A 19,233-nucleotide genomic window follows, 5' to 3' on the forward strand; every position below is an offset into this window, starting at 1 on the left:
AGTTGAGTTATGCTCCTTTTAACTTTTCGCTAAAGTAAGCGATAGGTTTCTTTTCCTGCACGAGTATTGCGCCTATACATATGCCTGAAACTTCACATTCTAGATTAAAAGTGATAGAAAAATTAGGAAGAAAGATAATGGGTGTAGAACATATCTTACCTTTAAGTAGGTCGAAATCATCTTGTTGTTATGGTCCCCATTTGAATTCAACTGACTTCTTGATTATTTTTGGAAATGGTGGAGAAATCTTTGATGAAACATGAATAGAAGCTTGCTAAACCATTTAATTATCTTACCTCGGTGATAGAAGACGGTGTGGGTTATTCTTGAATTTCCCTTACCTCCTCTTCATCTATATGGATACCCTATGCACTTCATGTTAGTAAATAAATGTTCTCGTCATGGAACTTTGAGTACGAAACACATGTGTCTGACATAAGATTCAAAAGAAGGTGAGTAGATAAAGATATCATCAAAGTAAACAATAACATAATTACCTATGAACTCTTTTAGAACGTGTTCATTAACCACATGAATGTACTTGGCGTATTGGTAAGACCGAAGGTCATGACGAGCCATTTATAGAGTTCGAACTTTGTTTAGAAAGTTGTTTTCCACTCGTTTTTTTCATTCTTTAAGATTTGGTGGTAACTTCTTTTTAAATCTATCATCGTGAAGATGCATGATCCATGAAGTTCAATTAGCATATCATCAAGGAGTGGGATGAGGTGTATATATTAGATTGTTATCCAGTGCTCGGTCTACAATATACACACAATCAGAATTTACCATCTTTCTTTAGTACAAGAATCATTAAAACAACATAAGAACTAAGGCTTTGACATATGTGCACTTTTGTAACAATGCTTCCCCTTATCGTTCCAATTCTTTAGTTTCTTCAGAATTACATCAATATTCAGGCCTGAATGGAATTAATGAACCTGAAATAATGTCAATTTGATGTTCTATTCCTTGTTTAGGTGGTAATCCATCCATGGATTGCTTAAGAAATCTGTGAAATCCTACAAAAGAGAAACAAAATAACTAGGTAAATTTATAAGGTAAGTAGAAATTGAAAACATGGTTTCTTTGAAACCGATGAGGATGCAAGTTTTGTTGTGGGAAAAGGTTTCTCTCAGGTCTTTCTAACTCGCATAATTGTTTTTGACACTCTTTTTTTCTATCAAGTGGATTCACTCACCTCCTGTAGGTCATGTTTTTTGCTTTTATCAGTTTTGACATCTTTTGCCTCTTTTTTTTTAAATTCCCAACCTCCTCACAAATTATTTTCTAATCTGGAAGAATATCTTTTGGATGCATCGACCTCAAACTGTAAGGTTTATCGTAGATATTTAAAGAGTATTTGTTTTCTTTACTATAGTAAATGACATCATTGTCATATTGTCATAGTTGTCCCAAAAGAATGTGAGATGCTTGCATTTGAAGTACATCACACCACACATCGTTAGAATATTTTCCCATCTTCAGACTAACGAGGCATTGTCTTGTGACCTTTAATTCAGAGCTCTTATTAAGCTAAGCAATATGGCTTTGGGTGTTGTTGACAAGGCAAGTTAAGTGTATCCACCACGTAACTGCTAATCAAATTAACATAACTTTCATTGTCAATAATCAAGGAATATGATTTATTATTTATATTAAATATTGTTTATAAGATGTTTGTACTCTATATATTTGAATCATCGATTGTTTTTATGCTTAGATTTTGTCTCACAACTAAGCATAATACATCAAATCAATCATTATCCGAATCATTTTGTTCATCGTTTTCCATATTATCGCGACAATCTATTTTTTATTCTGACCAACTAATGCCCTCCTCTCAGATTAACATGGTTTTTAAGTTTGAATAATCTCAACTGATATGACCATAACCTTTGCATTTAAAGCATAAGGGTTCTCTTATTTGATACTTTTTAGGGTTTTTGGTCATATCTTTATTAACCACCTTAGTCTTTTCATTCATCGTTTTCTTATTCGCCACAGAAGGTGGAGTAGAATATGAAGTGAGATTAAATGAATTACCTTTGTAAGAAAATGAAGTACCTTGATAATGCTCTCTAATTCTAAACTTTTTTGAAGTTGTGCTTCGATTGTTATTGTTTTCTTCAATGTGTCTTCCAGAATTTCGTATCCATGTAAATCAAGAAGATCAACTATTCTTATGTTTAAGCCAACAACAAATCTTGACATGGTATCTTCTTCGTCTTCAGTGATGACTGCTCAGTTTATGAGGGACTACATCTCCTTGTAGTATTCGACTGAACTTTTTCTTTGTCGAAGTTGGTGGAGTCTTTGTTTTACTTCCCTCGTGTAGTGTGTCATCAGAAAATAGTTTCTCATGAATATTTTTAGCGTTGCCCATGATGTAATGTCTTGGATATGGTTATCTTGGATTGCTTTTCTAGTCTGCATCTGCCAAGTGTGAGCATAACCAAAAAATTCCATAGTGATAAGTGGTACATGTTCATCTATGGGACAGTCATGGTAGGAAAACATGAGATCAATTTTTCCTTTCCAATCGATGTAATCATCCAGATCGTAGTCTCCTTTGAATGGTAGGATTGTGAACTTTAGTTTTGCAAAAAGTTTCGGCTTTGAAACTGGAGTTGTCCTCACCTAGGAACCATCACATTATCAACTTGTCTCGATTGATCAATTGATGGTGGTTGTTATTGTTGTCGTAAGGTGAGATTGAGTTCGTCAAACCGTTGTTAAAGTTTGGTAAGTACATTTGTATGAAGTTGTATAGTATTTGAGAGAACAACAAGTGTCTCGTTGAGTGCTTTTTTTCTTTTCATTCTGAAAATCACAACACTCAAATAAAATTTAAAAATAAAAAGAAAATAAGAAACCTCACAAGTTACTCCAAGGAAGTAATAAAACGAGAGGCAAGAAAGTTAATCTTTTACTCTTTAAAACTCTCTTCTCCAAAAAAGCTTTTCAATGTTTGTGTCGGAGTTCAATCACTAACTAATAGAAAACATTACTAAAAAGCTCTAAGAGGCCAACAAAGGTATGACTCCAAGAGAACGAGAATAAAAGGAGGAAGAAGTATGCAAACTCTTTTAATCCTACTAACAAAAGGAGAAGAATGTGCTAGATGATGTAAAAGAACAAAGAAAAGGTAAGACAAAGGAACCTAGGGTAATAAGAATCAAAGAAAGTTGAAAAACCTAAAACTTGAATCACTGGATGAACTTGAACAACATTTTTAGGGGTTGTCAATCTCCAAAAAATTTGAATATTTTTGTAGATGTTTTCCAATGGATTTATTTTGAATCTAGAAAATTTTAGAACCAATTTTTTTCTGAAATTTCTTTGAAAATTCATCAATAACCAGTTCTTAAATCTATCGAACAACCTTGAATGAAGGATCATAGGGGTCTATTGATGTTTGATTGGCTTGAAGTGTAAATTTGTCTTAGGATGAAGAATGTTCTTGTGAAAAATCAGCTCCAAATTCTTTCATTTGCAATTTCTAGATTTTTTTTGGCTTTTTATCTTTTTTTATTGCCTTTTTATTTCCTTTTTCTTTTCTTTTGATTTTTATTATTTTTCCCTTTTTTTCAATGAAAACAGAAAACTAACAAGAAGGAATTGAAACTAAATCAAAAGAACAAAAAAATCTTAAAAATGATGAATCTTAGCAAACAAGCTTAGTTGGGGTACCTTGGCGGTGTATGCTTGCAAGAACGGTCAAGAGCACTTGTTTCTCTCCAAGCATCATCCCAAATATGATACCAATTGATAGATAAGTGGCAACGATTAATGAACATTGCTCTTCGTTGAAAATTCAAACCTAACAAGCTCTAGACTAGATCAAAGAATGAGATGATGAGAGAGAGATGTGGGCGGCGGCAATAGGTTTTTGGATAGATTAGGATTTGCTGGAATTAAGACAATTAGAAGATTAAGATAAAGAAGATAAAAGAAATTGAAAGAATAAACACAAGTAAAGAGAAGAGATAGGATAGGATATGATAGGATAAATTACCAAATTAGGGTTTTTGGAAAAATTGATCATGACACATAATGGAACAAGAAGATAGGTGTTAGATAGGGGATAATATAAGGATTATGAATATGAAAACGGAATTGAAAAACTATGAACGGATAAAGAGAAAACTAAATTTGAAGTTTCACCTAGTTTGTATGTGTTGTCGTAAAGCTTATGGATATGGTGAAGGTGGCGTCAACTTGATGATGATGATAATATGATGGAAATATATGGATAATGGCCAATCAAACCCTCCTAGTCACAATGAAAAGGAAAACTAAACAATAAAACTCTAATCAGTCCTCCTAATCATAATGAAAAGGCAAACCGAAGTGTGGAGATCTATTTATGAAGAACTTGAAAAGAACTCAAAGGAAAAGAATATTCGAAGGCACAAGGCAATCATCTCTTGCAAAAATGTATTCACATTGTATTATTATTCTAGAAAAATGTGCCTTTACAATGGTGGGAGGAGCCTCATTTATATAGGTGAGGAGAAGTCCTTGTTGTAACACAACTATGTAATAAAACCCTAAATAAAATATATTCTAATAGCAATGAGATGGACGACATTGATGCTAGCCGTTGATGTAGTGCTGGTTGTGATGAAATCAAGGAGTTTGAATGCATGATGAAACCTTTCAGCTTGATGGATGGTCTTGATAAGTCTTCTAGAAGATAAGTTGGCAGGAAATCTTAGTAAGTAGATTTGATAAGTGCTCAATCCTCTGATAAGTGGGGTGATAGGCGACCATGAAGGGGTATGGATTTATTATTACCAAAAATTACTCTTTTACCCTTATCCTAATAAAATAAAAGAAGAATAATTAAAAAACTAAAAACTAAGAATGAAAATAATCCATGCTTCGTGATTCAACAATGGATACTTTTTCCAAAGTTTTAGTAATTTAAGAGGGTTTGAAGATATTTTCAGGACTATCTTCTTGAATCTTGCAATTTGATCATGAATTAACTTCAACTTGTGTTATGGAGATCCAAGTGGCTATGGGAGAAAGGATGAATGAGTTTCCTTCCTTGAATTCTTCTGTCTCTATGTGGGCTTAGATTCTTTTGTTGATGAATACTTGGACTGAAGTATGGACCTTGTTTTTTAGGAGTTTGACCCAGTTTCTTGTAATTGAGCCTTGTGGAAGAGTTAACCCATTTTCCTTAGATTTGTGGCATGTGGTACATGTATCACAAGGGACCGATTCTTTTTCTGGAAAAGTGCATAATTCTCAAGAACATGCATATATGAGTTACCAAACTTATATATAATCAATCATAGGAACTAGATACATGTTGGGACACTTTCATACCACTTCATACATGTCCAAATACACTTATACCATGCTTCATAAAACATGTCACAACACCGTACAAGGATTTTGCATTAAAAGTCAAAGTTCACTTTTAATACAAGTCACCTAGTCCAATTATGCAATTTGGGTCATTTCATGCATCCTATGAGTCTTAACACATTTAGTACACTTAGTTTAACTTGTCTAAGCACACCAAACACCTTCTTAAGGTACAAATCAACATTTGGCTAATTTTATGATCAATTCAACCAATAACATGCATTCAACAATTTTGATCAACCAATCAAGCAATTAACAATCTCCTATACAAAACCAATGGTCCACATAACATGCCACATTTATTACAACTCAACATATTAACAAATGTCTAGGTTCCAAAAATGATTCTCAGATTGCCATTACATGGGTTCAAACCACATACGCTTTATTTAGAAATGCCTTGCTCGACCACTCTAGATGCTTACTCTTTGCCTCTGACTCGACTGCTAATCATCTGAAAAGTGTTAAACAAAGAGTGTGGACTGAAAAGCCCATTGAACAACTAACATTCTAAGTAATGCACATTACAAAGCTAAAGGAAAACCCTATATGCAATCACAACTCACTTGTTTTTACCTCAACATTTATTCTAATGTATTATGCTTTTATACTCACATATCGCATCCTAAATAAACATAAATCCATAATACACATAAGCCATAAATCATTAAATAATCAATAGCAAACACATACACTCATGCACTATTACCTCTTTGGAAAATCACACACAATGCACACATTATTTAAATTAAAGATCAATGACCTTTTGTTCGAAACACATCTGACTCATTGGACAAACAAACTCCATACAACTCTCTTTTATTTGTGGATTCACTTATATCTAAAACCATAAATTTTATAGCAAAGCTCAATGCACCAACCTTACCTCGTGTTCTTCTCGGAGCATAACTCAACGCACCCCATATAACCCCATATCACACACATATAGAAAAACTTAGAGTACTCTTTCCTAGGCATGTCTTTCATATCCAAATGTCCTATTAAGAACAAATAGTCAATTAATCCAAGTTCATCAATAGTGGCTATCAATGATGCATAGTTTTTCACATATACGCTTTCAAACACATTTTGAAACATAATCAGATATGGTTGTCATGGTCAACCTTATATGGACATTAAGATGGTCAACTCGTCCATGTACACATTCACATATATATACATTTTCAAATACATATTTGAAATCCCTATGCATCATTCGCAACACAAACACATTTCACATAGCACATTCACATTTCCTATTACATTTCATATCGCATTTCATATCAATTAAATGTGTCAATAACAACTCATTTAAACCAGAGTTCAAGCTAAATATACACCTTAAACTACACATTCTTTTCCCCTTGAACATGTTCATCCACAAATAATGAAAGCCACTTACCTTTGTTGTCCATTAACCAAAATATCCTCCGAACACTTAGAAAACGCTCACCAAATACAATATACCATTTTTCCTCAACAATCAACACATCAAACACCTTGGAAAGCAAAATAACACATCTAAAATAGAGAAGAAATTTTTATTTCCAAAATAGAGCAAAAAGAATGAAATTACTGAAAACGTTACCGAAATGACTCTCAAAACCTTCAATTTGACCGACAACACTTCTCCTCAATAAGAACTGATCAAGAACAACTAATATCACAACTAAACTTAACTAAAACCTCATAATTAACCTCAACAAATCCTAATTCCCAAATTTCTTAAAAAAACACTGAAATCAAATTTGTTTTAATGAAATCGATATTCAAATCAAATGAGATTGCAAAACTGATTTAATATGATAATAACATCATAAAAAATCTTAATCAACACAAGAAAATCTTGAAAAGAAATCAAGAAAAATAGCTCATTAAATACCTCCGAAAATCACTTTTAATTCACAAACTTCTTTTTAAATAATTGTTCGATTAAAATCGTCAATCACATTTAATCATTAATCACCGAAGCAATAAAAGAACGAAGAAAAAGATAAATACTTTGCTGGAAAAGAGGATGAAAATCAACAATAGCAACACCTAGGTGATCAAGGAAGAAAACGATAAAAAGAAGAAAAGAGAAGAAACAATCTTGATTGAAGAGGGAAAATCAAGAATAAAGGAACAAGAATCAATAACAAAGGAATAGAAAATAAAGAATAAGAGTTTCACCCCTTAGAGAGAATTTGGGAGAAAAAGATACGATAGTTTTTTTATGAGAGAAAATGAAAGGAACTGTTAATGAAACTTAGAAATGAAAATAAGCAAAGATTGAGAGAATGAATCTAGATGGAAATTTGGCTAAAAGAGAAATTAAGATGCGGTTAAGCTTGGAGAGAAAAACCATTATACATAAGCCTTGGTAAAATAAGCTTCATAGATTATCGATTTGTGATATTTTACAATTTAGTCACTAAAATCATGATTTTCAAATTATTTAATTTAATCACTTTGTAAAACCAATTATAAATTCCCAAAAATATAAATATATAATTACAAACTATTTTAAATCATTTTAGTAAATACTTATCATTTAAAAATACCAATATTAATATTTTTACCAAAAATCCAAAAATTGACCCGACTACCAACCCGAAACTACCGACCCTCACTTTGGGACGTTACAATTATCTCCCCTAAAAAGAATTTCATCCCTTAAATTACTTAATCAAACAACTGTAGATACTTAGCTCTCATCAATCCCTCTATCTCCCACATCACCTCTTCGGTTTTATGGTTACACCACTACACTTTCACTAATGGAACTGACTTATTCCGAAGCACTTTCACTTCACTAGCCAGGATCTTAATAAGCTCTTCCTCGTAAGAAGAGACAACACGAACCTCAATATTATCCTTCGAAGCAACATGCAAAGGATTCGATCGATACTTACGCAACACTGACACATGGAACACATCGTGAATATGCTCAAGCTCAGGCAATAACCTAAGATGATACACAACCAGGTCATATAAACCTCAGACTAAGATTACCCTTACGTCCAAAACAACACCTTCTTCCAAGGCGAAACCTTCAAGAAAAAAAAGTCACCCACTATATACTCAATCTCACGACGCTTCAAATCAGTATAAGACTTCTGTCGATCCGAAGTAACCTTCAAACGCTTCATAATCAACTTAACCTTATTTTTTATCCTGAACTAGATTCGGACCAACAATATGCCTTTCACTCAACTCAGACCAACACAAAGGAGTATGACACTTACAACCAAGCAACGCCTCAAACGGTGCCATCTGAATACTCGCCTGATAACTATTATTATAAGCAAACTCTACAAATGGAAAATAACACTCCCAAGAATAACAAAATCTATAACACAAGCCCAAAGCATATCCTCCAAAACTTGAATTACACTCTTCGACTGACCATCCGCCTGTAGATGATAAGTCATACTAAGACTAAGCCTCGAACCCAAAGCCTTATGCAAACTCTTCTAAAACCTCGACATAAAATGCAGGTTATGATCTGAAATAATTGAAAAAGGAATATCATGCAACCACACTATCTCTACTATATACAACTCCACCAACCTTATTAATAAAAATATCATACGCACCATCAGAAAATGCACACTCTTAGAAAACGATCAATAATCACCCAAATCAAATCCTTCTTTAACAGTGTCAATGGTAAACACGTCACAAAATCTATCATAATACACTCCCACTCCGAAATAATAATCTATTGAAGTAACCCAAATGACACTAATGTTCACTTTTACACGCTGACAAACCAAACATCGCCTCACAAACTCAACAACCACATGCTTCAATCTTGGCCATCAATACAAATGTCGTAAATCTTGATAAATCTCCTTACAACCTAAATGCATCACAAACGACCCATTATGTGCTTCTGAAAGAATTTCACACCTCAAACTTGAATCCTTAGGAAAACACAAACTACCTAGAAAACATAAGACACCCTCAAAATTCAACAAGAAAACACCACCCAAACCATCTCTCGTAAGTTGCAACTTCGCTTCCAACTTCCTATCACTAGTTGTAAATCTTAAATCCGTTGCGACCACATAGACTTGATTTGTAATTCAGCGACTAACGCTCCATCCTCAGACAAGCTCAAACTCGCAAACAAAGCCCACAACTCACCCATCGACTTGCGAATCAAAACATCAGCAACCACGTTCACTTTACCCGAATGATACTCAATCAAACAATCATAATCCTTCAACAACTAAACCCAATGTCTTTAACTCAAATTCAATTACTTCTAAGTAAGGAAGTACTTGAGAATTTTGTGATCAGTGTAGATGACACACCTCTCACCATACAAGTGGTGACGCCAAATCTTTAGTGCAAACACTACCGCGGCTAACTCAATATCATGTATAGGATAGTTACACTCATGCGACTTTAACTTCCTCGATGCATAAGCAACCACTCTACGTCTTGCATCAACACGCACTTAAGACTGATAATAGATGCATCACTAAACACCACAAAAATCTTTTTCCGACACTAACTGCATTAAAACAGGAACCTCTATAAACACCAGCTTCAACTTCTCAATACTATTTTGCCTCTCTTCCGTCCACTCAAACTTAGCATTCTTTTTCAACAACTTCATCAAAGGAACAACAATAAGTTAAAAACCTTCCATGAAACGACGATAATAACTAGCTAACCCAATAAAACTACGAACTTCGGTAACACTCCTAGGCAACTTCCATTCGACTATCGCTTTAATCTTATTCGGATCAACCCGAATACCCTCAATTGAAACAATATGTCCAAGGAACGCTACCTCACTCAACCAAAAATCACACTTAGAAAACTTCGCGCACAACTTCTTCTCTCTCAACTTCTTCTCTCCTTTTAATATTTTGGATTGATGAATCATTGAGTACATTTAATAATTATGTAACATAAGTATAAATAAAATAATTACATATTTAGTATCTCAACTATCACTTTTGATCAAAGATAAAATGTTTAAACTCAAACCCTAGCCTTCCTTGATTGGGTTAGACGCTCAACCGTGGTTAGAGTGCATGTTATGATTGTTTCTCCAAATTATATATTAATTATTTTATGTTATAAAATAACAATATATATATTTTTTTTATTAATCTATAGTACTTACAAATGGTAATATCTGATATAAAAAGATTTAATCATTTGAGAATAAACGTTCAAATATCATATAATTTTTTGCGTTCAAACATGAGATCTCTAAAAATAATAATTATTTCTTTAATCGCTAAGGTAATTTAATTCATACACAATATATAATTAATTAAAGTTATAAATTCACCCAACTATCAAATTTTGAACCATATATTAAAACAATAGAGATCTTTTTTTTTTAAGGATAAAACAATAGAGATCTTGTATGAGCAAAAAAGAGACAGGTTTGAATAGTCGACATCTACCCAACCACAATTTGGCAATAAAAGGATGATCCTTAATTGGAGGAGTCGTCACACTTCCACTTTTACCCTTCTATGGTTGACACCCGAACCGCCCATTGCATTAAAAGACAAGTTTATCCGCTTTGGCATACCAGTTTCTAAATTTTAGCCAAACTGCTCCTTTTACTTTAATAAAATTAAATGGAATAATGCTCTAGAATTAGCAATAGCCATAACAACAGGCTAAACTTGGAAAAAGGTAAAAAAAAACTAATTAGAGGAACTGGATAATTTTAAAATTATTATGAAGATGAAGTAATTTATACAATAATTAATAAAATCGTTAATAATTAAAAGAAGTTTTAATAAATTATCGATCATTTTTTTATAATTTCAAGATTAAATTGAATGAAAATGGAAGTAAAAGATTAAAATAAAATTTTAAAAATTAATACTTTTAAGTAAAACGATTAGTATAAAAGAAATTTATATTAAAATCACCCTCGACTACTTTACTGATTACTTAACAAATCACCATATTTACATAATTATTCTTTTTTTCACTATTTTCCCCTAATTTAGCCCATAACAACTAGCCTAGCTGTTCCAAAGCAATTTACGTGATGTGCAAATTATATTCAAATTAAAGAGCTTTAATGAGCTTCCTAATTGTTTGTAGTCAAGTGCTTCTTTTTCCTTTTCTTTTTTTATTTCTAAGGAAATTATTAGGCAATCCTCCCTTGACTTTCGCGTCATTTCTTGATCTCTTACACAAATAAATAACTTGTAAAACTACACTAATACAAACTACATTAACGAGAGTTAATACAAGTGATTAGAATTAAAAATTTGAAATTATAAAACTAAATTCAAAAATTTTAAACTTATAAGATCAAATTTAAATTTTATTATTATAAATTTCAATTGAATTTTAAATATGTCCTTACACCCCTACCTAAATTCTTTAACCAAAAAAATCTGATAGAAACTACATTTCTCGCGGCTCAGTGCACAACACAGCAAAATCTCAAAGTATATCATATAATACCCCAAATTAGGTTGATGTTCATCACTAGTTTCAAGTATTATTTATGTATACAGTACGTCAAACCGTATTTATAGTTAAAAAAGGCAAACATAACAGACCCGTTGGAAAAAAGTTATACATCCAACAGGTTATGGATCCAATCCATAATACTGTCTTTGTTTCACAAACATTTACTCTGTTTTTCTCTCTTCCGTATCTTTGTGTATTTGTATATGTATTCCTAGTATTAAGTTTGGTCAAGCATCATCCTCAGAAATTAAAATCAGAACCCAAACTAGCACCTTGCTCGGCAAATATATCCAACAGGGAAATTGCCTGCAATTTTTAGCAGCACAAGTAAAAATTAATATCAGAACCCAGTCTGGTAAAACTAAGAAAATTTCCAAATTAGCATCACAGTTTTGGCCGTGTGAAAATTTTACCTCCGGAATGTTGAGTTCAAGCCGGAACTTTGGACCATCGTAGTGATGGAGAATTGGTCTAAATGAGTCTTCTTCAAGTGGCTCGCAGATCTTCCTTGTGATAACACGAACCTGCGGAGAATAAAAAACCATGGTATTGCTCAAAGATACTAACAAGAACATAATTTGATATAAATTGTAAGAACCAAATGAATACCTGAGCAGGGAATCGTGATTCGCCGGGGCATTTCTTGTCCTCCCAGGCTGTTGGGTCAATGTTTGATCCACCAAAGCTTGCAGCCTGAATAGAATAACATCAGACCATTATTAAATTTAGAAAGAAAAAAAACAGTATCAGAGTTAAGGAATAGTGTCGGCACCTCAAAAACTCCATGGAGTTGGTGGGTGGAGTAGTTGTAGAGGAACAGAGGCAGGCCCGGAGTTATTGCCCGGACTGAATCTCGGTAACGTGGAGGCAATCCTGCATACGATTCATAACAACAAAGTAGGACCCAATCTCAAAAACAGTAATACCTTTACAATTACAGAGGAAGAAAACAGGAGCAAAGACATACCAAAGAGCTGTTCCTGAGATTCTCTTCCATGGTATCGTTGTTGCAGACAAAGATATAGCCTCCTACAGTTTCATTCCTAGGCAAAGCTTCAGATGGTGGCAGTGTTTTAAACCTCTTATCGGCGGCAGTCTTCCAATCTTTATCATTATTATCGCTATTGTTCTTCTTCTTCTGCTTCCCATTTTTGCTTCCATGATTCTCCTCTGTTTTGTTTCTGTTAGCCTTCGAATTAACACTGAAATTATTGTTGCTTGCTGGATTCGAATAAATTCCTTTATTGAACCCTCCGTTGATCCCTAAATTCTTCTGGGATCCAACCGGACCGAACCCTATGGCGTTGTTGGTAGCGGCTCCGATTTTCCATCCATCGTTGTTGAAAGAGTTGAAATCGGAGACCTTTGGCTTCAAGTTGTTGACGGAATTAACGTCACCGCCGACTGTGATATCGAAATTCCTCCTCTCATCGGGCCTCTTGGGAAGATAGGAATTGCTCCATATGGAATCGTTGAGTGAAAGATTAGCAAAGTTTGAATTTTGGACTCTTAGTTGATCACTGAACTGCCAAAAGGATTGCTGGTTGTTCTCCATATCTAACGGAAGATAATTTCACAAACTGGATAACAGAGATAGAGAGTTCAATCCGTATTAACTTACGAAACTCCCAAGTCCTATGGTTTAAAGCAAGGCAATGAGAGAGAAAACAAGGTTTAAGGGGGGTGTTAAATAGATTAAAGGCAAATGAAACTTGAGAAATTTCGTGGAAGCTGGGTTGGTATTTTAAGATTAGGTGTCAACTTGTCAAAATCGAAAATTAAAATTAATTAATTAATTAATTAATCTCCACTTAAATAAATCTTGATTTGCAAAGGTAAGTAAGGGTGGAAATGGAGGAAGTCTCACTTGTGGCACTTTAATATTTGATTAAAGAAATGTATTATTGGTTTTATTATTATTTTTTAATATTTTTGTTGAAAATTACTAGAATCTTATTATTTATGTCAGTTTTATTATTATTAGGTATTTTATCGATTTTGTTAATATATCTAGTAAAGTATTAACTAAAATATTTTTTTACCGATTTTATTAATATTGAGCACTCTACTAAAAATATTAAAAAATTTTAATGTTTTAAGTATAAATAATATTTTATATAATTTTTTTATTAAAAATATTAAAAAAATAATAACAAAATTAATAATATATTTATTTAACTTTATATTAAAACTATAGTAAGATAAAACTCCATGTGAAAACGAGTTCTGACCAAATAAACGCGGTTTAACGTGGCAGAAAGGTGCTGAGTCTTCTAGGAGCTCCTTTTTCCCTTCATTTCGGTGTTAAAGGCTTGAAAAGCAATCATTATGTAGTGGTCTAATTATTTATGTAATTTTATTTTGGTCAATTAATTATTATTTTTAAAATTATATTTAAAGTTATATTTTAATTTTTTTTAGAAAAATTAATAATATTGATATGTCAAGATAAAATAATACCATATTATTATTGAAAAATAAAAAAAATTATCATATTAATAATTTTATTTATTTTTAATTACAAATGATCAAAATGAAATAAAAAATATAATTTTATATATGATTTTTTTAAAGATATTTGGATGACTAAAACGAAATCTTGAGAATAGTTGAAGGATTAAATATGTATTTTACTCAAAAATTAAAACAAGGGTGTTCTCTTTATGGGATCAATTCACAGGTGCGTGGGTAGTTTCTACACGTGGGAGAAGGCTTTTTTATGGGGGGGGGGGGGTATCGGTTTATTGGTTTAACGTCGAATCGGTCGGAAGAACCGGATGACGTCATAATTATTTAAAAAATTAAATAAAAATACCAAAAATATTTAATAAAAAATAATTTTTTATATCACAAGTCATATTCAAAGCAAGTCATAACATATATAAGTTAAAAACCATAAAATAAAGTGAAACAAAATGATTCAAATTAACTACAACATAATATTTAAGGTAAAACATATTAAATAATAAATATAATTATATAACTATAATTAAAAAATAAATTTGGGTTAAAAAATCATAACAAAATTATATATATAACTATAATTATATAACTATTTTTCCTCTTATAAGCTCGAATTTTAGCTTCAATCGAGCTTCTAATTTTTTTTGAGTTCAAGCCTTTTTGAGTTCAAGTTTCAATATTATATTTCGAGTTTGAATTGAACTTGATAATTTTTAGCTTGTGAGTTTGAGTTGAGTTGAGCTTACTTTTAAAGTTTTCAAGTTCGAGTCGAGCTCAGCAATACTAGAGTTCGACTTGGCTCTTTTAACAAACGACGTTGTTTGGTTTAATTTTTTTTTAAAAACAAAATCCCGGTTTTTTCCGATTTTCAGCCGGTCCGGTTCGAACGGTTCAGCGGTTCTGGCCGTTCACTAATAGTGGTTCAAACCGGTTTAGATTGAACCGGACTAAGCAGCGGTTCCGATTGAACCGGTTGAACCGGCGATCCGTTCTGATTTTCAAAACAGAGTTTTGGGTTACCTATGGGTCAGGTGATCCTTTTAAGATATATTAAATTAAGAATGAGTATCTAATTGACCTAAGTCGAGTTAAGTTAAAAATTTAAATTATTCGAGTTAACAATTCATGTTTTTTTTGCTTTAATTTAACTTGAATTTTTAAGTCAAGTCGAGTTTAAGAAATTCGAGTCGAGGTATTCGAGTTATATATAAATTTTATTATAATTATTTATAGTATTATGGTTAGAATTTATTCAATTTTTTTATTTTCTCTAACCATAATATATATATATCTTATATTCTTTTGATATTAATGTTATTTAATATATCAAATACAATTTAAATTTATAAATACATTTAGATATTTTAAATAAGATATTTTGAGGATAAAGTATCGCTGAAAGTAAAAAAAGTCAGAAATTGATAAGAAAAAAGAATTTGTAAGCAAATGCACTTAAAAGATCAAATTGAATAAATGCAAAGTTAAGGGATTAAATAAAAAGTATAATTTTAGTAAAAAAATAAAAAATGACATTATATAGGTATTATATAGTGGTATATGAGCATGTTCAATCTCAAATAAAATTTACTTAACAAATCATTGTAGGTGTAGTGATTAAATACTTGTATGCAAATATATTGGGCGTATGTTCAATCTCAAATAATTATTTTAATTTCATTATTGAAAGATTATATAAAATATAAATCAACAAATAAACTATTATAGTAATTTCATTATGCAAATATTTGGAATAAAAATATAAGTAAAGTATATAAATGTTAACTCTGCTTTGTTAATTTACCGATTATTAAAATATAATTTTATCATATTTCATATAGATAACAGGTTAAAATCCAGCTGAGACAACTATTAATTTTCTAACGAAAAAGATATAGTTTAAAATATATAAATAATCGTATGATTATTTTATAATTTTTAATAGTAGTTTTATTATTATTATTTTTACTCTACGTAAAAATATCAAGAGTTTGGTTTTGGGCTTAAAGTCAAAGGAAGAAATGTGGAACTTTTGTCGATGATTTCAAACCGTACTGGTTCCAAAATGGATGCAATTGTCAAGCTCAAGTTGGAGCCCGTCCTTGAAGAATAAAAATTCAAGATTGCGACTTGTGAGGCAAGATAAAGATCGAAATGTGAAAACCCTAACTGACCAAGTTGATTCAATTCATGGTGACATCTTTTCCTTTATTTTTAAATCGAGTAAATATATATTTTGATATTGAAAGTTTAATTGACTGTTTAATATTATTTTTTGGGTTCAATTGGGGTATTTAAGTTTAACTTAGTAGTTGAAATTAACATCAAAACGTCTATTTTTTAAAAATTGGTGCTTATGGGAAATGATTTATATAAATCAATTTAAACCATAAGGTTAAGTTTAGTTATGAATTTGAACATACAAGTCAAATTCATGTATTTAACAGAACACTAAAATTAAGTACCAAACAGAAATTTGAAAATCCATATACCTAATTAGATAAAATAAATAAATATCAAATTATACATTGGAACTAAATTTGAGTATTATATATATATTTACCTTTCAAGATAAACGAACTTAATTTTTACACACCAGAAAAACAGTTCTACCATTTAAAAAGTACTAATTAGCCCGTGATTTTGATTTTTCTTCTACTTCACTTTTTCGAGCGGGTTTGAAAGCAACGTGTAATGCTATCTAAATATTAATATTGAGTTAATCAACTTTGTCGTGGTATGAGTGATGCATGTTAATCAAATTATGAGAAAACGTTTTTCTTTTTGGTACAAGCATACGTGGCATTGATAAATAGATAACTTGTTACGTCATTAGCATGATTTTCAGAATCGGATCGATTAACGAATTAGTCATGTTATTAGTTCATTGGTTTAATCGGTCGAATCGATCCGACCGGTCGGAAGAACCGGACGACATCATAATTATTTAAAAAATTAAATAAAAATACCAAAAATATTTAATAAAAAAAATTATATCACAAGTTATATTCAAAGCAAGTCATAACATATATAAATTAAAAATCATAAAATCAAGTGAAACAAAATGATTCAAATTAACTACAACATAATATTTAAGGTAAAACATATTAAATAATAAATATAATTATATAACTATAATTAAAAAATAAATTTGGGGTTAAAAAAATCATAACAAAATGATATTGTTTGATTTAATTTTTTTTTAAAACAATCCCACATGGCTTAAGATACATAGAAGAGCATCCCAAAAGTCTAAAGAGTAAAAATATGAGAACAAAACAATCTCACATTGCTAAGAAACATAAAAACGCATCACAACTAACTTCTATAAATAATAGAGGTAATTTGGCATTCAAAACCATGGAACCTTTTGGTGAGCATTGAGTGAACTATTCTTTCACTTCAATCAAGCTCGAATTTTAGCCTTCAATTGAGCTTCTAAATTTTTTTTAGTTCAAGCATTTTTGAGTTCAAGTTTCAATATTATATTTCGAGTTCAAATTGAACTTGATAATTTTTAACTTGTGAGTTTAAGTGGAGTTGAGCTTTCTTTTAAAGTTTTCAAGTTCGAGTCGAGCTCAGTAATACTCGAGTTCGACTTGGCTCGTTTAACAAACGACGTTTGGTTTAATTTAAAAAAAAAAACAAAATTTCCTATTTTTTTTCCGATTTTCAGTCGGTCCGGTTTGAACGGTTTAACGGTTCTGGCCGATTCACTAGTAGCGGTTTAACCGGTTTAGATTGAACCGGACTAGACAACGATTTTCAGTTGAACCGATCAATCCGGTCCGATTTTCAAAACAATGGTCATTAGAGGAGGATGAAGAATTTTAGTGTGGTCAGTATGGGAAAAAGCTAATATTAAAAAATTCAAATACGATAGGCCTTCTCATTTTCAGCCACCAAAAACCTGAATCGAAGAAGTAACCTATTCAGCATTCAAACTAGAATGTATGATATTTAATAGATTTGTTTTCTAGATGATGGGATGGCCTGTTTTCTAGGGCATCAAATTCAACCAAAGTCCGTTCCGTTCTGTCTTGATAATAAAACTAATACAAATAGTTTTGATATTAGTTTTGAATAGCTTGGAATAATTACAAAATAACATAGGTTTATAATTATTCGAATATGCAATATCTAAGGAGATCAATACTCTCTTTTACCGTTGTATCCACTAAATGAATTAAACACAATTACACAAATAGTTGTAATGACGATGATTTTTAAGGCATCGGAGTCAAGTGGCTGTTTTGGTAGTTAAGCGACTGAAAACCAAATGAACACGTATCATGTTTTCTCTTTGGTTATCTCGCCAACTGTTTAAATTTCATTTCTAAAATAAGCATTGTGGCGGATTTTACTACCCACAATTTCAAAAAGCAAAGCCAAGCTGTTTCATTAACTCTTTTCTTTTTCCTTGTCGAGTAAGATTTGGTAGGGATATTGATAACTTGTATGACAAACTTGTTGAGGGAGAGTGTATTAAAAGACGAACGTTAACTGAAACAAAAAGGAAATGTAAACATGTTGTGTGGAATAACATGAAGACAAAGATGAATAGCAGTTGTGACTGTGTCTCAGAGACTCAAAATGAGGGAAGCTGGATCTGCTGACTCGACAATTACAAGTGTACGGTCATCTTATTAGAGTATCAAGTCGTTTCTGTTTAGTTAGTTGGACTGAAGGTTAGACAGCTATGGCTGTTAAGTCGTTTTAGACTGTTCTAATTTTTTATTTTTTATTTTCATCTGTCGAATTGAGCATTGAGCTTCTTGTCGTTATTGCTTACTTCTCGTGATTCTGTTGTTGATTGTCCAATTGAAGTTTGTTTTCTGATTGAAGTTTCCTTTGGATATCGGCCACGATTAAACATCATTTTGTCCACTGCTTCATTGAACGTTTCACTGCTATTTTAAATGGTTTACCACCAGAATGAGT

The 19,233-nt window shown here is 31.7% G+C and overlaps 1 long non-coding RNA gene and 1 pseudogene across 1 annotated transcript; one reads left to right on the plus strand and one right to left on the minus strand.

Annotated features, from left to right (window-relative positions):
* Positions 1–418: 418 nt before the first annotated feature.
* LOC120120854 lies at positions 419–12,732 on the plus strand. The gene is made up of 3 exons (XR_005515940.1): positions 419–428; positions 5,118–5,127; positions 12,566–12,732. It is a non-coding gene; the product is annotated as an uncharacterized LOC120120854 (long non-coding RNA).
* On the minus strand, positions 12,002–13,452 carry LOC120120853 (annotated as a pseudogene).
* Between the last annotated feature and the right edge of the window lie 5,781 nt (positions 13,453–19,233).

Source organism: Hibiscus syriacus, unplaced genomic scaffold (genome assembly GCF_006381635.1).
Source record: "Hibiscus syriacus cultivar Baekdansim isolate YM2019G1 unplaced genomic scaffold, ASM638163v2 tig00110348_pilon, whole genome shotgun sequence".
NCBI lineage: Eukaryota > Viridiplantae > Streptophyta > Magnoliopsida > Malvales > Malvaceae > Hibiscus > Hibiscus syriacus.